General features: G+C 43.7%; 1 protein-coding gene across 10 annotated transcripts in view; it reads left to right on the top strand.

The window, feature by feature from the left end:
- The window catches only part of DAB1 (DAB adaptor protein 1), a 470,931-nt gene that overhangs the window by 212,832 nt on the left and 231,334 nt on the right, over window positions 1–26,765 (top strand). For all 10 annotated transcript variants that reach the window (XM_033008814.2, XM_042785080.1, XM_042785108.1 and 7 more), the window contains exon 2: window positions 13,770–13,841. The gene's annotated coding sequence lies outside the window, so the exon portion shown is untranslated. The remainder of the gene's footprint in view (window positions 1–13,769; window positions 13,842–26,765) is intronic.

Below are 26,765 nucleotides of genomic sequence, written 5' to 3'. Positions count from 1 at the left end.
GCCGCGAAAGCATTGAATATTTGAGGTGCTTGATGTCCAAAGCTCTCCACACGAGTGCTCTAAACTGAACTCCTCCTCTTATCTCGGTGTCGTTCCCCCTTGTATTGCTGCATTATTCAGAAGCCGTGGCCCCGACGCTGCAGCCACCTGGGGACACGCTTCATTTCTATGCACGGCAGCAGCCTCGTCTGACGGAACGGGGCTCTGCGTGTGCTTTGTGGTCGGGGTTTTGTAAGTGTTGGTGAGATCAGGGCCTCTGTGAAGGGCAGAAGGGCAGTAAAGCAGCTTTTCTGCCTTCATCCTTGATGTTTCTTCCTCGTTCAGTGAAAAAATACCTTTAGATAATTCTGAAAAAATTCTGTGTTTGTTTCGATAAGCGACTTCCTACAAGGATGCCAATTTTAGAGCTTTTTAAAGAACTATGATGGCTCCTGGTACCCCGTTGCCTCCTTTCCCCCCTTGGATCCCCTGGAGAACATTGGGAAGATTTTGGAATCCACCTTCAAAAGGGGAACTCCTCAGGCTTACGTTGCCACCTCTGAATCGCTGTGTAGCTAAGGACCACTTGTTAAGGTTGTACTGCTTATTTCAGGCTCACATTAGGTTTTATGAACTTTAATGAACAGTAAGTAATAAATTCGCTGAAGAAATTGGGTTAGCCTGTGATTAACATTCAGAGTGATGCAGATGAGTGTACCAATGATGGGAACATGTGCTCACATCACGATGAAATGCAGATGAGAGGCCCTGGAGCAAGCCCAAGGATGTGGGCCAGCGCAGTTTCATCTCTGTCAGCTCTAATCTGATCTAAAGTGCGAATGCTATCGGCCTGGAGAAGGAATCTCAAACCCTGGGAAGACCTAAATACAACTTTTGTTTTCTATTAGAGACTATTAAAACATTTTCTTTAGAACCAAAGCTCCACAATATAAAAGCTCAAGACGCTGTATCTAAAAAACAATATTTCTAGCAGTAGGGAAGAGAAGAGAAAATGGTTGGAAGGTGCCTCTTGATTTGGTTTAGCTTTTATAACATGCTGCTTTACTGAGCAGTCATTTTAGTCAATTGAAACCCAGCTGAGCCTCATCGTCTTATGACAGCACCGTTGTACAGAACAGAGAAAAAAAATCTCCCTCCCCAATCCCCCCCTTTTAAATGAAGTGCAAAGTAATGCTAGAAAGGGAAAGAATAAATCAATTTTAAGTGGTAATCTATGAAGTTGGACAGAAAATGATGAGAAATGAAGCAACTGGTCATAGGAAATTGACCTTGAAAATGGTGTTTATCTTGCGGCCGCAGCGGCAGGGCCGCGCTGCTGCTGCAGGCCGGTGGCTGAGGCGGGGATTTAAATCAGAGTTTCTTTGCTTTGAATCTCAGTTGGGTTTTGGGGGAGCTTCTTTTAAGACTGTGTTCTCTGACGGTTAAGCCAGTGGTGCTGCTCGGCAGCATCTGGCAGGCAGGATTTATTCCTTTGTGGTAGTCTCATATTTTACTCAGTTATTTAGAAGGCTGCGTCTGTTTGGGAGTGGTAATTGCCCAGGGTCAGAAGATATAGCTGTGATTGTGTAATAGATACATATTTTAGGAAAAGAGATGGTATTTTTACCTGACTGTAATTTACATACAAATAAACACATTAAAGCAAGTAAAAGGACAAATGAGTAATACATGTCACCTCTGCTATTTTAAACTGTAACACCTACTTATACCAGAAGGATGGCTATTGCAGTATTATATACATCTTTATTTACAGTAAAGGTTCAGAAGGGTGTGGGAGGTGGAATAATACTGAGTTTTCACTGAAACTTCTTTCTCTACCAGAAAACAATTGACCGTGTATTTCCATGATTTGTGTCTTCCTAGGGCAGATGGGAGTTCTTCAGATTGCTAAATGCTTTTTGGTTGAATTGATGATGATCTTGTTCTGCCTTCTTTAGCATCAGCTGTGTCCATAAGTGAGACATATGCAACTCACTGTGGTGGGTCATCTGCTGTTCTCAGGTGCCTACTTACCAGGTGTCTCAAGTTATTCCCAACTGGAACATGAAGATACAAATAGCCATCTGTGATGCCATGGAGACCTGAGGGTTTTGATGGCCAGCAAAAGAACCTGGCGTTAACACATTAACTTTACTGAAACATTTGAAATGTTTATGTCAGTTCTAAGCTGAACCATGCAAGTGAGCTATCTCATTTACTCAGCTGGTTAATGTAATCACTGACCTCCTTTGCCAGCACTCATTCTCTTTCAGCATAAGTCAGATAGCAAACACAGGCAGGAAGGTCCCTGGGGCTGCCCAGGTATGAGTGAGATCAGGTCAAAGCCCTTAGGTGCCTTATATTGTGTCTGGTGACTTGTCGTAGACTTTGACTTGTACCTGAGGTTTTAAGAAGCCTGAGGAATTGCTCATATTGGTCATGGCATGATGTGGTCCAGGCAATATCTGCAAGTAGTAGTTTCTTCTGCTTGTATGGCCAGCATCCACCCTAGTTCTGTGTACAGAAGGGTTTATTTTCCTGGATGGGACCGTGTGGGGTTTGGAAATGCTCCAGCTCGGAGCTAAAGGCGTTTCCCTTGGCTGGGAGCATTTCCTGAGCCATTTGGTCCTGCGTGTGCCTCCCGGGATAGGATCTGGAATGAGCACCCAGAGCAGGCAACGGGAGACAAAGGGGGTGAGGTGGGAAGCGGGGCCGCGGCGGAGCTCCGGGAGCAGGGGAGAGGGGCCCTGCTCGCTGCACCTCTCCGTGGAAAACTCGTATTGATCAAGCGCCGGAGACATTCGGGTTGGTTGTGTTATTACAGCGCTTGTGCTCTGATGGAAAACTAACAAATAATAAATCTAAGCAATGTTTTCAGACTGTGTAGAAATTAAGAATTTCTAAGGAAGCCTTCTCCAGATATTTAAGATTCAGCAAGCTTTTTTTGTCCTGGGTCTTGAGATGTTAATGACTTTGACTAATTGTCAACACCACCAATTACTATGACTGATACCTTATCATTTCCCACAATGAGCAATGCTAATTAAAATTGATTGTGCTGCTGTTCTGGCACAGCAGCAAGTTTCCTTTTCATTTTTTGTTTAAACATGAGCTTATTGTGCCGATTTGGTGAATTAAATAAGGAAAGCTCATTATTCTGATGTTTATTTTTGAGCAGGGGTTTTAAGCCACATTGGAAGCCTGATACAAGTGTTGAAGAAATAGAAGAGCTTGAATGCATTGTATTTTTGGAGTACCAAAACATACACCTAATAATAATATTTAGCACTTTTATACCACAGTGCTTTTTACATGATCACATTTCTGTAGAAACGTAACTACTCCTATTATCTCAGTGAGGTGGGTAAACACTATTACTTCTGTTTCACAGATATTGAAGCTGAGACAGGAGCTTTGATTCTCTAATAGCAGTGCACTTCAAGCTATTCACTTCAATTAGATTACAGATCTCTGTCTTACAGCAGGGTGAGCTGGCTAAGTTGTGATTTGCAGGACTTGCTTGCTTGAATTTTGTACAAACTTGGCTATTTATCACTTTTTTTAAAAAAAGTATGATTATTTATTCATCCCAAAGATAGGATTAAGACTTCTTTCCTGCTGGCCTGCCCTGTGCTGGCTCCGGCCAGTAAATGTTGATTTGCACGTGCAGGGCAGAGCTGTACAGGAGGGCTGGAGTTGTGCAGCCCCTCTCCTCATTTTTTGTGGTCTTTGCTTCGTCAGCTGAATCTCCTTGTATCAGGAAGGGATGTTCTTTATCAGGGAGAAGCTGCTTGCCAGGAGGAGTGATGGCTGGATTATAGCGTGGGACAGTGCCCTGAAATTCATGGGTTATATATCTCCAGTGCAGTGCTGCAATTGTATTCTGGATTCAGCTGTGTTTTAATGTGAGCTTTTCCATGGGGAGTGCTTATGGGACGGGTTATCAATGGAAGATGTACCTGGTTTTTGAACTATTCTGCTGGTATCCTCCTCTTGAGTGGCTGATTGTAGTTAATAACACAAGTCCATGACCTTATTCTGTTAGAGATTGATTTAATCTGAACAATTGATTCCTTCCATGATTGATATGTAATAACTTAATATGTAATAGATATAAATGCATGGAATTGCCTGAGATATTCCTTACTTCTTCTACTTAGTCCATAAAATGAGTCAACTACTTCATGGTAGTTATTAAAAAAAAAAAAAAAAAAAAAAGTCTTTTAAAGGATTCTACATGTTGCACTTTTTCATAAACAAAATCTGTCTTCAGTCTTGACAGAAAGAGAAGCCATGTTTGCATAAATGGTATCTTGCATGAGCAGTTAAAGAGTATGCCAATCAGAAAGTATTTTACATTTGTTGGGGAAGAAAACTTTTAAATATCTGGCACTTGAAAGCAAGATAAAAATATTTATATCATATCTGAAAAGTAAATATTTCAGTCCTGAGCACTATTTCTTGATTATTTTAGGCACCAGGCAGTGGGGACTGAGAGTCAAGGCTTGGGTCTGGGTCTTGGAGCAAGCCCACCTCCACCACAGCATCACGGTTTGGTGCCTAGGTGAGCTGACCCTGCAAGCGAGGCCTCATGCTGTCTCTCTAATGGTGCTTTCCTGAGCATTTCACTTAGGTGAATTTATTTATGTTGGGAAGGTGCAAGGAAACGGTGCTGGGGAAGTGCAAACTGTTCTGACTGGCTGTAAGCACTCCCCTTTTTTTGGCAGTTAAGGAGCTGGAAAGAGCAGTGGTATGTGTTCAGCTGACATGCACCAATGGCACCATTATCAGCAGATAACGTGATGCCATTAGCACATGAAGCTGTGAAATAACATGACAAGTGTGTCTTCTTGAAGCACATTGGATCTAATTCTGATCTCACCTGTATTGATGTCTCTCCATGGACTACACTGAAGTTGCTCATGATTTACACTGTGAAAAGAGAGGAGTCACAGATGACTGACTTCCTCAGTGTAACAAGCTATACATGGGGGCAGAAGTTTTTACTTTCTTCTCTATTTCCAAATGTCCCCTAGAGTTTTGTTGTGAAAAGTCAGTTATGAAAATTGAGAGTTTGAGGGGGAGAATATGTCATCTGGGTTGTGATTTGCTGTTAATTAAACTTTAGTGTGACACATCCTTTATGTCAGGGGATTCCTGATTCTCATCTCAGTGGCCTGGTAGAATGGAGGAGCATCTCCATTGAGATCAATGCTCATTATTATTTCCCTCATTATCATCATGAGCCTCATCAGTATTTTTTCTACAACACTGGTTGTGGAACGGAAGCGTAGGCAGAGATGACCCTGGTCTGTTCCTGTTGAAAACCTTTCATTTTTAACAGAAGAGAGATGCAAAGGCTGGGAAGGGGAAAATGACAGTGAACTCACGACAGAGAATTAGATCTAACTGCTCGGAAGTCAAAATCAGCCTTTCTTTCTACTGCAAATGATATAATGAGATAATCAGTTTTCATTATTTTCATCAGAGTACAAGCACTCACAGGTTGAAACCCACAGCACACGAGACGGTGATGGATGCTCTCAAAGGTTTTAGCTGCATGAAGCTCACACATATGTGCAAGAGAGGGACTCATCAGCAGATGGGGATGGAGTCTGCCCAAATGACAGGCGAAGCAGAGGGGGAGGGTGGTCAAATTTAGTCATGTTCCCTAGAGAGGTCTGGCATGGAAAGTAAGATCCACAGCCTTGACCTGGTCATGTTTGGTACCCTAAGTGGGATTTTGAGGACTATTGTTCTTTCTTCTCAGTTGCAAGAATGTTATTGTGGGCAAAATGCTCATTTTACAGTCTCAGGCCTGAACCATGGCTTTGGGGTGGCACTATAGGTGGCAAGGAGCCCAGTATGATTTTCTTGCCTAGCAGTAGCTGCTCCTTGAAGTGCAGGTGGGCTGATGTCAGGACGGGGGAGCTTAGCCTTGGAAGAGAACCAACGTTTAGCTCCTGCTCAGCACCCGTTGAAGTAACCTCCTTGGCCCTCTTTACCACAGGGATGCACCTGGCATGAAACGCCAAGAAAGGGAAGGTGCTGCCAGAAGCATCAGGGAAACAAATTCAGATTGTTCAGATGTGGAATGACATTTGGGGGAAAATCCAGGGGCAGAAGACCTGACCAAGATCCCATTCTTGTCTGTATGATAATGAGTGTAGGGCTCAGGCTGTGATTGCAGACATACCCTCGCCAGTCAGCTTGTTTCTGGACCTCTTCTGTGTTACGTGTGGGACTGCTACACACGGGACAGCAAGAGAAGCATCTGCACTGACAGGTACCTGTGGGAGACTTCAAACACAGCAAACATTTGATTATCCGACTACCTTGTTTTGCTGGTTGACCTCTTGTAAAATCTGCAATAAGGACCACAGAAAAAGAGGTTTCCCTTTGACTTAGGGACTTGGAGCTTTCTGCTTAAAATGTTTACAGTCAGTTCTTTTGGATGCTCTGGAACAGAAAAGACTTGCCAACCTGACAGCTCGTTTCTTCTGTTTTGAGATGCGGGAGGAGGAGTGCAATTTCTGTGACTCATGCTCTGATAACCAATTGATAATCCCACAACCATCCCCTTAGTGCTGGTAGTTTCTCTTTCTGCTGATAGAAAGTCATCTGGGGGACAGGAAGCGGATGGAGTTGTTAAGGCTCTCACATAGAAATGGTGGGATACAAATATGTTAAAGTTGTTATAGGCTGTACCATGAGAAAAGCTGCAGTTCTCTCTTTGGGGAAAACCACAGCTCAGAATATAACAGCTATTGAAAGCTTTGGGGTTCCTGGAACAGATCAAAACTAGTCAGGACCAGCCTTACTTCCAGCCTGATGAAAGAGGTGTTAATCCTGCTGCTCATAAAGAATTTAAGAATATAAATGTATGAACCTCAGCCTGGAAGATTAAAAGAACATTTAAATAAATGATAGAGCCTGGATTGACAGAAAGTCTGTCATGCTGGGACCAACTTTTCTGTCTTCTTAACTATCCAGTTCCCAGCCCCCATAGCTTACAGTTATGAGAAGCACTGTTGTAATAGCGATTATCAGGATCCCTGTCTGTGGCCAATGTCCAGTGGTCCCTGTCATGCCATGCAGACACCATCTGCAGGTCCTGTACAATGCACTTAACACTCCGTGGGATGCTGGTTTAACAGCAAGCCCTTCCAAATAAACTCTTGGAAAGACAGACATGCCTGCCAGGGAATGGGCGAGTGTGGTGGATTGAACCTGGCTGGCTGCCAGATGCAGGGGAGATGGATGGAGGGAGATGTGGTGGAGAAGCTCATGGGTTGAGATAGGGACAGGGAGATTACTTACCAATTACTGTCGTGGGCAAAACAGACTCAACTTGGGAGAAAATTAATTTATTGCCACTGAAAAACAGAGTAGGATGATGAGAAACAAAGACAAAAACTAAAATATCTCCCCTTCATTTCCTCCTAGGCACAACTATACTCCTTCATTCCCAACTCGTCTACCTCCTCCCCACCCAGCAGCGCAGGGTGGGAGGGAATGGGGAGTTGTGGTCGCCCGTAACAGCCCCGTTCTGACACTTCTTCCTCCTCACGCTTTTCCCCTGCCCAGCGTGGACCGTTCCATGAGTTGCAGTCCTTCAGGAGAAACCTTCTCCAGCATGGGCTCTTCATGGGCTGTGGTTCCTTCTGGAAATATCCTGCTGCTCCAGTGTGGGGTCTCCAGGGTCTTCAATGTGGATATCTGCTCTGGTGTGGTCCTCTCCATGGGCAGCAGGGAAATAACCTGCTCCATCAGGTTGTAGGAAATTTGCCCCCATGACCAAAGCTCTGCTGTCCCGGAGGAGGTGGCTTCTGCTTGCAGGGGGGCTGGCAGCAGTGGGGACTGGCCCCTTGTGGGTCCAGGAGGCAAAGCGGTGGTTTTGATGCGTTTTCCTGGCAATTCCAAAACACCAGCTGTGCCTTGCGTCTGTCGTGTGGTAACTGTGGTCTCCCCTTCTGGGAGTCGTGTCAAGTTGCAAGCTTTTCATAAGGTAATCATTTTTTTTTTGTTTAAATGCTTATGTAAGGGATTAGCTATATTTCAGAATATCTAAGTATATATAGTCTTGGCTTATAAACCAGAGGAAAATGCTAATTTATTGCAGAAAACAAACAGAATACTTTTTTTTTTTTTTTCTGAAAAAGAAGATTTCTTTGCAAGTTACAGAATTGATGCATTACTCAATAAAGGCCAAATTTCTTCCTTCTCTTCTGCTGCAAGTGTTGAAGGTCTGCTCAGGTTCACCACGTTGCTCCTTTTTGTTGCATTAGTGGGAACTCACCACTTGGAACCCTGCGCACACCAGTGTGCTCTCAAGGTTGCTCCAGGAACCTGGTTTGGGGAGATGTTTTGGTTGCACTGAAGTGTTTTGCAGGTCAACCTCTGGAGGTAAACTCCTGTCATATTACAGTGCTTGCTGCAGATAAGAAGAGGTTTGGGGCTATTCTGGACCGAGAGAGGGTGGCAAACTGCTCGCTCTTGTGTGAGTGTTATAACCCTGTGCCTTTGCATAGCACATGGGTCAATGGGCAGCAGCTCAGACTTGCTGGAAATTGCCCGTGACCAGAGCACTGTGGTGACGTTTGACCTCTCGTGGCCCTGAACCAGGGCAGTGTCCCCTTTGGGTGAGATCTCTGCTGCTCTTTGCACCAAGCTACAAGTCTAAAGCTTTTTAGGCACTTAAAATGGCTGCCAGGGAGGACACACGTAATACTTTTCACTTGTGAAAACCCCTTTTACAGTGATAGGTAGGTTTTAGCATTATGGATTTCCTTAACGTGGTTTGTTGAAAGGCAGCAAAGATTGCCAGTGTGCATCTGTATGTGCTGAGCAGCTGCTGTCACACAGAGCTGGGTGTTGGGGCCGCTGCGAGGTTCGTGTGTGGTAATTTGCCCCTCTAGAGCATGGCACAGCTAATGAGCACAGTCCCTCCAGTCACAGGAAGCATACAGACACTCATCAGAACAGATCAGAAACAGCCTCTGCTGACCGGACTCATGAAAAAGCTGTATTTTGCGCATGGCAAATAGCAGGATGTTGCTAATTTTTCATTATTAACTCTGAATCCATACAATTAGGGGTAAAAAAGAAAGTAATATATTTGTATCCGTTAAGTCTAATGATAATATAATAGCCGAGGAAAATATTGATCCCTACCTTGACACCTCTCTCTTATAAAATAGGAATTTTCATTGTTTTGCTGGTTTGTCAGTGCATTGCATGTACTGGAGTTGGCAGTACATTTTGTATGAGCATCAGCTCTGCTGTCACGTTCCTTTCCCTTCCTTCTACCAAGACTTACCTTTCTTTCTTTCTTTCTTTCCCTTCCTGTGGGTGATGAGGAGTGTGGATAGAAAGGACAAAATACCTTCTTGTGACACCAGAAAGAAAATGATCCAGGGAGTTACAGACCACGAAGCCTTTCATTTGTACCTGGTAAACTGGTTCAAATGATAAGAAAAAAAGAAAACATTTGGGAGGTGCTGATAAGATCAGGCTTATCCAGTAGAAAGGTACTGTAGGATATGGCTGGAAGTGATAGGAAAAGCCTAGGCTTGATGACCCAGCAGGTCACTTACAGTCTTTCACTCTTAATCTCTTAGAAGTCTTTGAACTTGTCAATAAGAAATGAAGAGAGAGGAACTGGCTTATCTCATTTATTTATGATAGTGAAAGGTCTTTAGCAAGGCCTCTTGTAGAAAGCAGTCAAAAAGACAAGGTAAGTGGGTGAAAGGGAAAAGTATAGTCGTGAATCAAAACCTGAAGTGAAGATTAGGTATAATCGGGCAATTTTCACCATTGCAGAGGGTTAAACCAGGGGTTCCTTGTATGTTCCTAAGTCCTATATCAGGTCTTTGATCCGGGATGGAGAAGAGGTGGAAGGGTGGCCAGGTTTGTGGGGAGCAACAAGCCACTGAGGTCAGTCAAGTCCAGGGAAGGCAGTGAGGAAGGTCAGAACAACCTCAGCAATAAATATGTGACCCAACATCCAGAATATGTTCAGTGTTAATGTTACAGCTTTTGCCCATTCTGTGGTTTCTGCTTGAATTTGCTATGGTCAAACCAGAAATAAGACAGTCTTCGGTTCTGCTGTCCATGTAGGAGAAGGTGGTTTTGGGGCTGCTAAAGATGACCTCTCCCCAGTAACCTTCCCAGGAGGGTCTGCATTTCAGGAAAAACTGTACCAGTGACTTCAGACTCCCATTAATGACACATTTTCTGAAGTACAGAAGGATTAGGCACACACATACATAGTATCATCTAAAAAACCCACAATGATACTCAGCATCAGAGTAGCCCTGTTAGTGAAGGAACCCATATTAAGAAGCTTCATGTATCAGTATGAACAATTTCCCAGATTACTACTGGGATTTAAGTTAGATTTTCTCTCTCCCGTGTTCAGTTTCTTTTAAATAGCTATGTCTGTCTCTTTTTGTCCTAAACAGAAATTTTGAATGGGTGAAAAAAGTATCATTTGTTTGCTTTACCTGCTGCTCCAACTGTCTCAGCTGTGTTCCCTGCACCACTGATTTAAAAGACTGCTGCACCTCTGTGCTGATGGAGCCTCCTGCCTGCCTTCCCCTCCTGTCTCTCTGCCTTTCCCCACTACCTTTTTAATCCAGAGAAGAGCTACTAGATGTCCCTTTCAAAGCTGGGGACTAAAGGCCTGAATGTTACTAATTAGCAGCGAGAGCCTTTTAAGGAATTGAAACATTGCATTGTTATGATTTGGGAAACAAAAGCTGAATAAGAACTGTAACACTTAACTATGGAATTCCACTTTATTTTTCTCTAACGCAGGCTAAGCTGCCTTACAGCAATCTTTTAAATGTAATGATTGAGACTATTATAGGAAATACTACACAAAGCAACATTTTTTTTTTTGCAGCCTAAATAATAAGTAGGGCAAGGTTTTAAATGAGGCTAGAGTAATGAATGCTGTACAATAATTTTGATGATAAATTTCCCCGGAGGATAAAGTGGAAGAACAGAAGCAGGCTGTATTTAATCATGCAAAGTTCAAGGAATGCAGACCAACAAATATTTATAGAGTTGTACAGTTTTCTAGCCTTTTCTGAGATGTTCTTGCCCCTTTTTCACCTGAGAAACTTAGCAGAAATTCAGGTCTTTCAGCGTGTAATAATTAGGAGGAGGAATTGATCACATAGGGTCAAGTGTTTCTTTGAGGTAGTGCACAGAAATTCCTGCTTCCTTGCAGACTGGCGGACTCACACAGTAAGACATTTGCTTTTCACAGCTATTTCATTCATCAGTGAGTCTGAAAAGCTTGCTTTGAGCAGATATACAGCATGTGATGACATCTTCTGCAGCTGCTCTTCACCTGGTATTGACCCAAGGAGTTATTTCCCCACCATACAGCAGAGGACTCTGCAGAGATCCTAACATATAGTTGTCTTCGTGCAGTGCTACATGCAGAACAGTAAGAAGGCCTATGCATTGCATTGCGGAGATGAGATCTGGGCTTCCACATATTCAGCAAGCTCAAAATCTTTGCCCCGTGCTCCATCACCCCTTGTAGGACCTGCCCTTCCCGTGCACATAGCAAAGACCGTCCTCCTCAAAGGTGGTGCTCCTTGGCTGTGGTTTCTTCTGGTCTTTGCTGTTTTTCTTCAGGAGGCAAGCACAGCTTCAAAAACTAAGAGACAGTAAAAAAAAAAAAAAACCACTGCTGACATCTGGTTTAGCTTGTTCCTGGTTGTTCTGAACAGATGTACATGTTTGTGGTAGAGTTAGGCAATCACTCCATAAAGCACAGGGTTTGGTTGCTTTGTGTTTCTTATTTTTTTAATAAGTGTTAAAAGTGGGTTGTTTCTGTTGACTTTAGCTCAACCTATAACAGTATTCACTCAGTAGAGGCAAAAACCTGAAGATTTCTGTTCTGCTGATCAATACTTGGAGCATATATTGATTTCCAATTTAGGTGGTAACTTTTGAGCTCTTAGAAATGCTCTTGATGTCAATTTTCACCTTGCCTGATGTTCGTTACATGCTGAATGTTATGACAGTGAGCAAGCTAGGATCTCATCTGGCGAGACGATTAGTTCTAGTGACTTCAAGACTGCAGTGTACAAAGACTTACTTGTCTTGTATAAGCATCATGGCATCATGAAATATCTGTGTTTAAGGCAATGACCTGAGAAATGTTTTTATTCTGGCCCGGCACGGGCTTCCTTTAATGTTTCTTAGTCCGTGTAGTCCATCTCTGAAATTATATAATAAATTAATTAATAGCGCTGTTTATTACATTCATGTTGTTTTCTCATAATAATTCATAGAAAAAGAGCCTGAGGTCCACAGCTCAGGTTGCTGGATGGCTGGACTTTATTTAAGCAATAAGACACACATGATAAGCAGTGCATTCCTATGTGATTATGCCTCCAGTAGTGTTAGGAGGCACAAGGTCAAAAGGCTCAGTGACTTTAACTACCTCCGAAGTGCCATGTAATCCCCTGCAAATGGGCTGTCTACAATGTCTTATTGCTGAATCAGAGAGGGAATTATTTCTTTTTAAAGGAAGCCACATGAATTACTTCTGTAATTGGCACAGGTATGACATCACTGACTGCCAATCAGAAATCCTCTTTGTCTTGGATTTTAACACCTTAATTTCAAGTTCAGGTCATCTGAACAAACTGATTTGGTTAAAAAGGGGTTTTATCCTCTTTGTGCTCTGAGTCCCATCTGCTTGCTTGAGTGAGGAAAGCACCATTTGGGATTTGTGTGTGCTGTGAACCACTCTGCAGTTGCTTTTGTATCACCGTCAGGCACTAACCAGGGACTGCAAAGTCTTTGCAGAGCTGGTGACATGCGAGCCATGGCCTGACTTGTTGTGCCTCGAACATTATTTAGGGTCAGGAGCTCAAGGAAGCAAGGGGGAGGGCGGACAGCGAGGTAAGCACTTTGGGATGCAGGCAGCATGGCCAGGATTTCAAAATCAATGCGTAGCCATCAAATTCTTTCAACCCAGCACTGTCTTTTCCTTTTTATTGGCAAACATAACCCCAAAATCATAAAATAATCCCAATTTACAATTACTGTTGATAAAATAAGTAGACCTAAGTCACAGCTTTACTAGCTGGAGCAGGCTACAAGAGGGATGCTATATATCTAAGTGATATTAAAAGGACTGTAGGGAGTTTCTGCCATTTTGGAAGGGGGGAGTGAGGGGCCCCAGATGGGGAGATTTCCCCCATTTTTTATCCCCACTTTAAGCCCCAGCAGAAGAGAAGGTAAAGGCACAGCCCCTAGGAAGCTCTCTGCAGCCCCTTGGGCTTGTTTCGCTGGCTTCTAGCCAGAAGTTGCTCCTTTGGCAGGGGAGAGAAAAGTCTAAGTCCCATGTCTGTCCCAGAGGATGTTTTTCCTTTGGGAAAAATGTGTGGCATCTGCGTATGGGAAGATGCGAAACCCACTGGTCAGGAGAATGCTATATGAAAGTTCCTGTTCAGTTCTAGAGGGTTTTTGGGGAAAAGCAAGAGGAATAATCACCCTGTTAGAAGGCAAACCCAGATAGTTTTAAAGCCTTAAAATAAGTCTGTCTTCATAACACAACTGCAGTGCTTTTTTCCATAGATATGTTATAGAGGTAACGATACCTCTACAGTGAACTCAATTAACCTTCTGCAGCCTTCTGTGTGACAGGGAATCCTAAATCTTCTTTTTTATGAGTCTATGTGTAAGATTTGAAGCTACTCTTAACTTACCATTAATAAATGCCATTTCCTAATTGGTGCCCATTTGTTTGTTTTTTACAGTGAGGAAGACATGGTGGCTGTGAGTGGTATCTAGTGTTCATGGTTGAGAAGAGCTTTGCACACAGGAGTGAGGTAAGTTTTTATCATTGTTGTTATTATTACTTTTATTACAAATCTGTTGCTTGTGCATGGGTGCCTTTTGGGGTTTTGGTTGTTCAGTGGTGTTATAAGATGATCTTAAGGAATTTAGCTTTCTTTCTTCTGCATTGTTCTGTATAAATGAACATCCATTGCCAATAAGAACTACGTGACTCTCTTCTGTCTGAGGTCTGGTGCATTTTGAGTGTCCTTTGGAAGTGCTATGGGAAAAGGGATAGGAAGAAAACCCTGTGTATTTAGGTTTCTACAGCTCAGTTGCCCTACAAATCTTCCTTCTGCTCTGTGATACATCCTAGTAGGTGCATATCACATCATGAGACTCTATAGTGCTCACTCCTGCCTCGTTTCTGAGATCTTCACACGAACACGTGCTGTACGAAGCAAAATGTTTCATCTGGGAGGGAGGATGTCAGCAATAAATGAGAAAACAAGAGAAATGGATGATCCCCCATAATGCATACCCTATAATATAATCATTGTTGTTTGATAGAAGAGACACTTCTAGCAACTCTCAGTGCCCTGCTAGGTATGTCTGGATTTATTATTCAAAAAGGCACAATCAAATCTCTTCATTCAGTTGACAAATGGGATCTATTCAATTCACTATCTGCCTCTTATTTATAGCATATAGTGGGGTGATTTATATGCTAGCTGCAGATCTTCCAAAACAGTTTTAATTAGCAGCATTGGCTATTAGAATGAGACTCCTGTAGCTTCCCTGTCATACGTATCCCCTTAAAACTGAATAGAAAGCTTACTCTTTGCTAGATAATGCTGCTCTTTTTTTTTTTTTTTTTTTTTTTTTTTTTTTTGTAATGCCAGGAAGAAAATGTACCTGTGCTTTAGTAGCTCAGAGCATGCATTCATGTTTGCAGTTCTGAGGGGGCGGGCAAGGGGAGGTTGAGGAAGATAATGCCATATATTGCTCTGTCTCAGAGAAACAGGGCAATCCTTGGGGCATTAACACTAATATCACACGGGAGTTTGTAAATGTCATAAGTGACTTCAGCTGTGAGAACAAAGTAAGTGCCAAAGACACCAAGGCCAGCTGCTCAGGCTGCTGGCACCAGCGTTTCTGGATGTCTGTGCTTGGAGGATGATGGATCTGAGAAGGCAGGAGCCCTCATCTCAGCGTCTCCTGCGGTTGGAGCGTTCACAACATTATTTTTCCTGTGTGAATTGTCTGATGATATAAGTAAGCATTTCCCCAGCTGTTCCCTTATCCACAGAGCTGCTCTGGCTTGTGGTCTAATTGGTACCCCTGAGGTACAGACCGGAGTAAGGCATGGCACGGAGGTGAGTTCAGTAAAGGCACTAGTTTGAGTCTCTATTATTTTCACGCATCTAGTAGGAATGTAATCCCTTTGAGACCTCTGCCTATCTGTCAAACCCGAGATCAGCCAACAGATTCAAAAGTTATTTGGGGAGGCGATGACTGACAGAACAATTGCACGTCTCTTGGTGTTTTTTTTTCCAGGAAACCAGGCTAAAAAAGCGTAGGAAACATAAAGAGTATTTTTTGTGCTTTGTGGTGTGCGTAGCATGCAGAACGGTCTGCTGTTACATTTCCACTGATCTTCTTTTGACATGAGCAAGGCAGTCATTCTGTCTTCGCATCAAATAAGCCTTTGTACTACTTGTCACCAGCGTGCAGCGTCTCTGTATACGTGTAAATTCAATGTTTGCTACATCACCTCGTCGGAATTCTGCTGCTGCTGCCTGCAGGTGGGTGGTTCTGCTAAATCTCTGGGTGTTTTACAGCAGCACACTGTTGGTGACACACTGGTGAGCAAGAAAACCTTAGAAAATCTGAAGTTTGACATTGACAATAATATGGGAAGAGAGGACACGAGCCTGGACCTGGACACAGATGCTTAGTGTCTCTGCTTGTCCATGCCTTGGAGGAGGACAAAGAAGCAAGCCACAAGTGAGAACGAGGGGGCTGAAAAAAATTCATCGCTGCCCTGCCAACACTGTACATTTGTGGTGCTTAGGAGACTGATGGGAAAACGAGGAAATAGGAGATGAGGACATAAGAAACGCTGCTACAAAGAAGCCTGAAGTAAATGTGGTCAAAAGGGAGGGTAAATAGGGATGGAAATGGTTCTTGTGGTTTGCAACTGGGAGATGATGGGCTTTGCAGCCAGGGTGGAAACACATGGATAACGCACCAATCAGTGCCTACACAGTGCAAAAGTCAAAGTCCTCTGGCTGAACGCAAAGTAGATTCTTGTGGTGTTTTTTTGTTTTCATCTACGAAAGTTCTGTTTCGGTATTTTTATCTCCTTTTCTAAGCATACTGATAAAGCACATTGTTTAAGGAAGCTTTCAAATTATTAACATATTTGGTCTTATCTTTGAGCCGAGTGAGTAGTATTTGGTAAGCTGGTTTTGGATATTACACTAAGTGCTTTTCTACTGCAATTCTAATAGAGTGTAAGGCTGAATTTGATAGTGTTATCTATTAGTGATTAGAAAGCGAAGGGCTTTTAGTGCGTCTGTACTGCAGAATTGGCTTTGATTGATAGATCAAGCATTATGCATTTCATCATTTTTAAATTTGGCCTCAAAGTAATGAGATTTCCTCTTAAAATTCCTCTTTTCCCCAACATTTTGAAGACATAAATTGGGAAGGAAAAGAAAGAGGAGAGAGAGCAGTTTTGTTCATAAACACTTAAATTGTGCATTAGTCAGTGGTACACACTTAACAGAGAAAGGTGCTTTTAAATTACCAAAATATTAACATTGTAATTATTGAGCATGGATAATAGTTATGAATTATGGATCAGTCAGGTTAGCAAAGCCACAGCTACCTAATAGAGAAAGGTATGATGGGAACGTGAGAGAAGACGATTGAGGATTCCCTCTTAATATCTTCATACACTCCTCTTGATGAAGGATGTTGCTGCTCCTTCTGCCGGTCCCCGAAGGCTGCGAAAGCCCACTGAGGGCTGGAGCATCCCAGCCCAAGGAGCACTGGCTCTGCAGAAGGACAATCTCTATGCCACCGGGGCTTTTCAGCGTGCCAGCCCAGCTGGCAGGCCCTAGGTGCTGTGCTTTATTTGACGCTGTCACCGTTTGTCACCACTGAAAAGTCCTGGCGTGCTCCGCGGCACAGCACCTGCGATGGGGATCGCTGTCACTTTTAAGCCTTGTCTTCCATGAGGAGGCTGGGGAGGGTGGCAGAGATGCTGGAGTGGTTAAGGACCATGGCTCTAACTTTGCTGATGAGCCGCTATCTCGTCTTCAGAAAATAACTTCCCGTCACCGCCTCTCGGTTCCCCTGTCTGTAAAATGAAGATAATGTCATGTCATACCTCTGCAAAGTGTTTTGACATCTATGAAGGAAAAGTGCAACCTCAGAAGCACGCAGAGAATATCCTACCACCAAGAGACTCCAACAGGAGCTTTGGGCAGCTCTCACTGTCAGGATATATACTTCTTCCTTTGTGGCGTGGGGTTGCTGTGGCAAGAGGTCCTGCCCTGTCCCTCTCCATTTCATAAGGGCAAGTTGCTGGTGGTGCTAACACACAGCTGCTCTTCCATCAGTTTCTCAGTTTGAATCTGGCCAGCTTTTTGCCTTTTCTTCAGCCACATCTGTTTTCCCCGGACAAAACCAGTTTTGCTTTTACTTACTGTTTTAGAGGAGAGCTGTAATGTCTTTGAATTGTTTGCAATAAACTTTTGAGATTTAGTGACCTTTGTTAATCAGGAAGGTTTTTTTTTAAAAAAAGAATTAATCATATGTAAACTGTTTGCTGCAAAAAGTCTCTTACTGAACTTGGGATTCCCAGGTAGCCATCGAAAGGTCAGAGGCTGGAGGCAGAAGCTGTGAGCAGCTGGGAAGAGGGGAGCTGGAGAGCACTGTGGGAGGACAAACCATCTCAGAGCAGTTTCAGAAGTAGGGAGAAACCTGTGGTAACACATGGTGTTGGGGAGAGCCCAGTGTGTTTGAGAAACTGGCCTCAAGCCAGAAATTTGGAGCATCTAAGGGAACAATATACAGACTATCAGCATGCCATAGTACCATGCTCCTGTTTGCTTGTGATATTCAAAGAAAATTTGTGCTTTGAACAAAATCCTTGCCCCTACAAGAGTTTTAAGTCCTATGTGTCTCAAAGGAACCATGAGAATTTTGAAGAAGCTTGCAGCCAGCTGCTGGCATCTCAGCTGGCGGCACAGTCCCTTCTGCCAGGCACACAGGATACAGGAGACTCTAAAGGAGAAGGTTTGTCTCGTGGACCCTGCCACTATCAGCTGTTGGTGAGAGCGGTGTGTCCCTCCAAGTGTCCACCTAAACCTTCCCACTGAGGACCATCCAGACTCCAGTCCCCTCCTGCTGCTGAGAACACATCTCAGAGCTGTGCCGAGGAGGGACGTGCTGAGCAGGGACGTCCCGAGGCTCTGCAGGAGCCAGAAAAGGCACTGCTACTGCATGTGATGCTTGATTTACTGACAGAGAGGAGGTTAGATGCACTTGTAAAAATGGGTCAACTGCATCAAAGGTCACCATCAGCATCCTGAAGTAGTGGTGGCCGTAGAAGCAGAGGAACGGTAGGGACTTTCAAGGTTATCCAGTCCTATGTCCTATACCTTCCTGTCACACTTTGGCAGTGGATTCCCCAAGACAGTCCCTTTCCCAGAAGCTCCCTGGGATGAAGCAGAGCTGTCGGTCATGTTGAGTAGTAGTTCATGGTCAGAGCGGTGGAAGGTGGCTCTAGAGATGCTAGTGCAGACTCCATGAAAAGACAGAAGGCTTTCCCCTGCAGGTCTGCTTTGTGTCGTTGTTAAATATGTTCAGTTAAGTTTACCTTGGGAGATTTCACAGTATAGCAAACCCCTGTGGGGTTGTTCTTTCCTGTCGGCCTCCATAGCAATGATTATGGGGACCTTATAGCTCTGGGTTAAACCCACAGAGGAAAAAGAGGGTGTGGAGAAAAGGACAGTTGTCAAAAGAAAGGGACAGTCGATGTCATTGATATCCTAAAGGCTGCAGTGTCTTGGTGTATAGGGTCCTTACTAAGGAAGGTCTTTCTCTGAATTTTACAGAACTCTGCATGTTTAAGCCAAACCCCTTAATGTTGTTTTAAAGAGTTTTGCTGTATTCAGTAGTGGTTTTTACCTGCGAGCCCTTGGCATGCTGTTTCTCAGTGAAAATAATGTTGGGAGATGTCTCACAAATTAGTTGCAGTGCAGTGAAGTCTTTGATTTCCTACTGTGCAGCTCTGGTGTTCACCCCACTTAACTTCTTCAGATGATGCTGTGGAGCCTGTTCTTGAACTTGTTTCCCAATTTTTATGCAAGTCTTGGAGTATAATTGCATTACGTGTTCTAGGAAAGCACATTTGGAGAGTTTTGTTCACAGAAGCACATCGCATGACAGGCAGGAGAGTTTGCCTGACATCATCTTTGCCTGTACAGGGGGAGGACATCTTGAGCACTGTTAACCCTTCCTTGCCTTTCAAGCAAGCAGAGGGAGGGAGATGGCACCTCACCAGCCATCTGTTTGCAGTGTGTGCTCTTCACTAGGGATGTATTTAGGGCCTGGTTTCTGCCAGTGTTCAGAGGGACCTCACTCCAAGATGGCTCAGAGCCCAGGGGCTTCTTGGGGCTCCTCCTGTGGCAGTGAAGCATGGGCATCGCTCTTTTTCCCGATGATTAAAGAACAGAGCTTTCTCTTTAAAGAGTTCGTTTCTCAAAAACATTAATGGGAAAGTTATGGGCTAGAAGCATTTCCATCTAATCGAGAACACACAGAAAGTCTGGATATGAATGATTTAAAGACTATGGGGAGGCACAAAGATGTTGAGGTGAATTTACTACTTTGTTCAGTGCCACAGATTGTGTGAGGACCCTTCAGCATGAATTAAAGAAAGGTTCCAGTCATGAGATATTACAATTTAATTCAGACATTAGTACAGTCAGGGAGAAGATAGTAATGTAATTGCACAACCAAATAAGATTTCCCAAAATGGATCACACGTTTGATGTATTCAGTCCTGTTTCTATATGGACAGTGCTATGTGTGAGAGAAAAAAAATGTGATAAGGGATAATAGGCAGCTATGGAAGGATTTACCTGGAGCAAGCTCTGTCTACTAATAGTTGGCTCATATCCCAACCCTATCCATGAGAGTTCATTGTCAAAAAACCCTGTTGGATGTGAGTGAGGATGTTCTCCTGACCTTCCTCAGCCTCAATGCATTAATGAATCACCTATATCTGCACCTTGTTTATATCAAATAGCAGGGAGTTCTGCAGGACACTGTGTTTAAGAACATACACAACGTTTTTCAAAGGCAGTTTTAAATGTGACGTTTGTCAGAGTTGTCTGTACATTTTTGTACTGAGAAGATGGTATATTAGAGAACCTGCTTTGACTTTGTTAAACCACTCACCACTGAAGTATGCCACGCCCCCATCACTTTTTACTCATCCCTTCTCCAGATTGAAGAAGGTAGCAGTTTTCCTTGACTCTAAAAATATTTGCAGGTAGTATCTAAGCTTTTCGAGTGTTTTTTTTTTTTTCTTTTCTTTTTGAGGTCAGGTGTGCCGGAATTTCAGTTGAGATTGAATACACTTCCTGGCTTGGTATTTTAAGTGTCATTTCTTGTTCCAGTCTCTGTAGACCTTTGCTTTGACTTTGTGACTGCTTCTGTTTACAGACCTGTGACTCTCCTGGAGCTTTTATTTCTCTTAGAAAATATGGAGGAAATAGAGGTGGCCAAGAAAAAGCACTGTGCCTGTGTGATTTCTGTGCTAGAAGATTTGTTTTAGCCTTCTGGAGGCTTTCTTCCCCCTTGTTTTTTTTTTTTTTTTCCAGTTTACAAATTTCCACCAATGGCTCTGAAGTAATCCCAGTGCTCTGTCTCTTTCCATTTTTCGGCTGAGAAAGCTTTGCACTGTGTGCTACAGAGGCCATCAAACCGGGGTCTATTGCACATCAGCGGTCCACCGGGTGTTGGCTGCTGTCTTCAGAAACAGCATTCCCGAAGCCATGCTGTGAGGAGCTCAGTGAGCAGATGGGCCGGGAAAGTACCTTGCTCTCGGTGGGTCTGGAGAATGAACTCATTATCCAGCCAGTGGTCTGTCACATGGGTCTCATTTACCAGCAGCGGGTGTAAAAAACAAACCTGGAAAATGGTGCCTTGCAGGGTGTGAGTGCTGCGGTGCCAGCCACGTCGGTGTCATCCAGCCAGTGAGCTTGTTTAGATATGAGGAATAAGCAGGAAGCCTGGAGAGGCAGAGAGTATACAACCAGGCATCAAAAAGCTTCACATAAAATGCCAGAAAGTCCAGTTCTGGGGAATCGGAAAATGTCATGTGGAGAGGATCCACATTTTGAGGGTGGCTCTGCGATTTGGACACACCTGAGATGAAGGTCCCATTTCCTTAGGTGGTACATCCTGCCAAGTATATCCTAAAAAAAAATCCATAAAGTATTACCAAAACATGTTAAAAAACCACTATGTTCAAACAAACAAAAAGGATCCAAAGTCCCCAGGTTACGTTAGACTGGATAGGTAACTGGACAGCTTTCCGTCCTTCTCCTCTTCAAACGTGTTGGCAGCTGCTGAGCTCAAACAGCCTGAGGAACGTAACGTCTTCCTCTTCAGTTCTCGCCTGCTCATCAGCAGGGAGCATGCTTTGCTGCAAGCACGGTGCAATTTTGAAAAGCCAGGAGAGGTGAAGGCTCTGGGATTCAGCCAAAGGAATTGTTTGAAAGTTTTGGGGTTTGGCTTGGTTGTTGCGGTGATGGGTTGAGGGTTGCAGGAGTCCTCAGTAGCTGCTGCTTTGGTTGCTGTTAAAGATAGGGAAATTTTTGGCACTGGTTTACTCAGAGGAATACAAAAACTGTCAGAGTCAGCAACATTCTTGGAAAGGGAAAATGCAGGGTGGGAATACTTTTGTTTATTTATAGTAAAATCCATTAGGAATATAGGGGAAATTATTGTTTCTGGGTTACGCTCTGGGTTTTCAAGTGTGTGATTGATAGTATGTTGATAGTTTTAAGCTCCCTGCTTCAATAATATCGTTGGGAAATCTGGCTGAAAATTATTTGGCTGCCTGTATACTCTCAAGTTTTATGTAGGGAAAGCACATAATATCATCTGCTATCATGGGGAGTGGGGTCCTGTACCCTTGTGGGAGAGGTTCGCCAAGTAAGCACATACCTGATCAGTGCCTGTGAGATCTCCTGTGTGGGCACAAGTGGGAGGACACTTTAGCTTTGAATTAAGCAAAATTTTTTATTTTTAAAATGTATAAAGACTCCAAAAATATGTCCCCACAAGCTACTGATTTTTTTTTTTTCTGTTGTTGTTGTGTTTTGTTTTTTTTTTTTTAAAAAAAAAAACCACAAACAACTAGTACCTGACACAGCTGGCACCGTGATGGTATGTAACCTTTACCATAGGTGAAGAGGCTGGAGGCAGACAGATGTTCCAACGTTGTTGGCTGCAGATTCTGCACTCTGTGCCTGCACATTTTGCCCAGATGGTCCTTTGTAGTAACGCAGCAGCCTCTACCTCCTAATGCCCCGTCCCACCTGTTGACACTTACAGTATGTCTCAGAAGAATAGCCGAGTTGCTGGGGAGAGGGAGACAAAAAGATACAGCAGCACTTCTGGCTGTGAAACAAGGCAAGCTGTGTTGTAGTGCATAGCAAGGAAGCCAACAATTATGGATCTCTCCAAAGCAGGAGGCTTTATATAAATAATACATTCTGGTAAGTCACCAGACTGTGCCATGTATGGAAATACAGAGTTTTTTATATTTTTTTTTTCTAATGAAAGGGAGCTTCTGTCCTGAGGAAAATTAGCTGATGCTGAATTGGATTTGGTTCTCCTCCTGCATGCTCAGCTTTATACTGGGAATAAAAGAGTGGAGAAGAACAAATCGACTCTGGAAACCACCTTTTACAAGCCTGGCTTCAATCCTGCCAACCCTTCCTATAGAAATGAGCCCCCTGCCCTCAGAGTAGTACAAGTGGACAAGCCCCTTTGCAGAGGCAGCTACAGAGTTTACTAGAGCAGTTTCACAGCGGTTTTGAGCAGCTGCACCCGCGGGAAGGCTGGGATGGGACATTGCCCCCCTGCACCCTGCTTCTCCCTCACCCTTGTCCTGGCAGCAGGGAAAGGCCTCAGCACAGGTCGGGCTGGCTTCAGCCCTTCATTGGAGAGCTGGAAATAAACCCAAAGAAGCTGAGACCTCAGTGTCATTCACGTTACCCCACTTGGCAGGTGAAAGCAGCGTCTACAGAAGCAAGATGTGGTGCTGTAGGGCCAACACAGCACACAGGGCTTCTGCGCTTTCCTTAAGGGTCTGTGGGGAATCTGCCAGGCTGGACAGTGAGCTGGTACAAGTTGTCCCGGTGTTCCTAAGCTCACAAGGACTACACTGACTCCCAGAAGTAGGAAAATAAAGTAATAATTATTGTTTTCTAATAAATGATAACTTTCAATTATGAAATTGAGCACTGATGCAAGCTGACGTTTGAGTTGGTTTGGTTTGTGGCCGGTTCAGAGCAGGAGGGCTGTACAGCAGGGAGTTTGTTAGCTGATGCACCATGCAGACCTTTGCAGCTGTTTAAGGAATAGTACCGTATCATGCAAAATATTTTGCAGGCAGGCACTTTGCAAACCCCAGAAAGTGTTTTACAGCTTCTTCTGCAGAGGAAGTTGCTGTTCAGTAGCATGGTTTATTTATTTTGTTTGGTTTACCTGGGTTATTAAACATGTTTTATTTATAGAATGTGCTTTCTAGGGAACCATCTGCATATATGTTGTAAAATAAAATGGGCGGGACTCCGTGTTTGCAGACGCTGGGTTGCCCTTTGGGTACCAACAGCAGCTCGGTGGGGTTTGTAGGAACAGGTCGAGCTGCGGATGGAAGAACTCAGCAGTCACCTGAAGAGAAGAGCCCAGGCCTCTGCGCTTGTGCAGAGCGTGCGTGTGGCTCGCTCTATGTTCCATCCGTGGCTGCAGATCTCTGCCGATCCCTCCTTCCACCACACAGCTCCTCGCCTGCTGGAATCCTTCCACAGCTCGATTTTAGTGGCTAATCCAGAGTGACTACCTCTAGACATAATCCTTTTAAGCATGAGCATGGAAGGATCTTGCTAGTAACCTCGTGTCATAAAAAAGTGTGAATTTGTGTGTGTATGAAGTTTTGTACCATCTGTTCCCTTTCCTACAGCACAGAGTGAGATTTTTGTCTCCTTTGCTCAGTTCCAAGCAGGTACGTGTGATACTGATGTCCGCTATGACATAGTACAGATTGCACAGATTTTTTCCACTAGAATATATCAATACCCAAGCATACGTGTATCAGTGCAGTGCAGGTAGAAATCTATTGTGCTTATAAACACCCTCCTGCCTTTATCTCTTCTTGTCAGCCTCTTAATTAAATTGAAATTCCTAAAATGTATTCAACTTAGGATTTGGGTTTTTTCCTACTGAGAAACCCACATAGAAGGAATTATGTGCATAATGGTGTCAGACCTGTACAGAGATATAGTTTCTCAATTCCTGGGTAGGTTTTGTCCTGGCAATCTACAGAGTGGCCAGTGGGCCAAGAAACCCTACTTATAAGATTAATTTCACATAATTATTAATGTCCTGGAAGCTGAAATCAAATACAGTCAATCTCTGCCATTCACAGTGCTTTGTCACTGAGCCATCACAAGGCAAGTGTGGTTTAAGTTATACTTTGATTATAATGGGTTTTGAGAAAATTCAAGATTATCATCTCCAACAAAAGTCTCCAGTTAGTGTCACAGAATGAATTTAAAACTCTTCCACTCTCCATCTAAACCCTTGCCCATGTGGGGCTGCTCATCTTTGCACACCAGCTAATTCCACCAGACCAGATCGTCTGCAGAAACCTTCCACCAGAGTTTTAGATGTGGTTTAGGTGTGCCATTAGAAGCTGTCTGCAGCAGGACACATGTTTGGCTTCTGTAGACTGCTTCTGGAGCAAAGGGTTTCATCAGTTTGGCAGTCTGTGGTATTCTGGGGAAGAAAGGCTTATTTATATCGGGACTGGGGTCCTTGTGAAAATGTGGCAAAGTGCTGGCTTCATCGCCTGCAGGGTGAGGCGGAGATGTGCTGTCAAGGATGCTCGGCTCTTTGGAAAAGCCGCTCTTTTGGGTAGTGCTGGCTGTGCTGTGGCGTTGCACCTTGCTGTTCCTCTTGGCTACACGGAGGCCTTAAGGAGTCAGGAGTTAAATGGGCTAACGCATCGACACCTTGCAAGCTGTGTTTTAAAATTCCATCTCTTCCAATCGCATTACTTTCTCAGTCACTACAGCTCCGAAGAGGAGCCCATGTGCTGTTTTGTGTAATCATGGATCAAATCAGGGTGCAAATGAGGTCCTAAAAGTATATGTATAATGTGGGGAAAAAATCTACACATATAGATAGAAACCGTTCAAATGGCAAAATTTTCTAGCTGAGGCTATCGTAATTTATTAAGATGAGCTGTAGTTTTTGTATGGCAGCATAATTCAGAGTTTTCACATCTTGGCTTTTCAAATAATTTTAATTAAGCAATAGATTTACAATTTGTTCCACAAGTAATACAGCCCGCTCAGATTACGCACATTTTCTGTAGTTTTGATTTTACTACTGTATTCTTTTAGCTCAGCAAATTTATAAAACTAATTAAAATGGAAGTACTTTTTTGATCCAAATTGTAAATGAAAAACAGCGATCTAATGTAAAATGATGCTTGCAAAGAAAGTAAGACCAATTGAAACTCAGTAGGTACTTTATAACTTAGTTTTTTAAACTAAAAGCAATTATTTTTATAGCAGATTCTTGGCACAATCTTACTTGTTTTCATGTTTTGAGATGCCAAGAGAGTGAGAGATTAGGATCTGATTCAGCAACATACTCAAACATGTCTAACATTAACCATGTAATTAGTCCTCACTGGATTTCTTGTTTGCTGAACTGAGATGGTGTTTTAGAGCCAGCACTGACCCCCAGATTGCCACTTCAGGTACCAACGTGTGTCGGGCTGTTCCCCAGCTCTTGTTAAGTCTCATGTCACCGGGGGAGGGAAAGGAGCTGCAGTTCCCAGGCTATCAGCATCCCGAGGCAGCATCTTCACACCGGGATTTTTCTTTGGAGTCCTGCTGTCCCCAAGTTAGTGCTGACAGCTGAGCTTCGTTACGATACGGAGAGCAAGGAACATGTAACGTTGTTTGAACTCATTTGATGACATGCCATTGCAGGTTTAAACACCAATTACCACGTTTCAAGTGACAAATCTGGAGGGAAAAAAAGATGATCATTTAATAAATTTATTATGAAGGCAAATGACTCATACATAAATCAAACTGCTTCATTAAGGGAGAAACTCAGTCAGCTAAATACAGAGGTGAGGAAGGTTAACTCCACAGCCATGACACCAACTCTTGTGCCATTTCTCCTGAGCTCTCACGATGCGTCAGTGTTGCAGCATTGCCTGGTGTTGCCATCCCCAGGTCCTCTGACAGGGATGGCATTTCACCTTTCGCAGCATCAAAAGCAGTCTAAATGTTAGGGGAAATTCACAACCCTGCTTTTGACAGAGGTGGAATTAAAGTCTTTTGTTCCTTTTTCCTGTGTGTGTGCGTCCTGCAAGCCGCAGCATTCCCAGCGCCTCCGGGATGTGCAGAGCCGCACGCCTCGCAGTAACCCTCCCGGAGCAGGGCCCTGGTCCTGCTGCCTTCCACATCCCTTGTGTTAGTGATGTTTTTTTATCTCAGCTGATGTCCTTGCAGTGCTGGGAGCCCGTGCCTTCTTTCTCTGAACTGCTATCCCATGCCCTTCCCATGTTTGCTTCTACTGCTCCAAGACTGATCTTTGCCTGCTGTACTCACACAGCAGCCGTGGCTGCTGCAGGGCAGCCC

Source organism: Tyto alba, unplaced genomic scaffold (genome assembly GCF_018691265.1).
Source record: "Tyto alba isolate M040663 unplaced genomic scaffold, T.alba_DEE_v4.0 Super-Scaffold_1000006, whole genome shotgun sequence".
Lineage (NCBI taxonomy): Eukaryota > Metazoa > Chordata > Aves > Strigiformes > Tytonidae > Tyto > Tyto alba.
The sequence above is the reverse complement of the archived record's forward strand: the minus strand, read 5'-3'. Positions and strand labels throughout refer to the sequence as shown.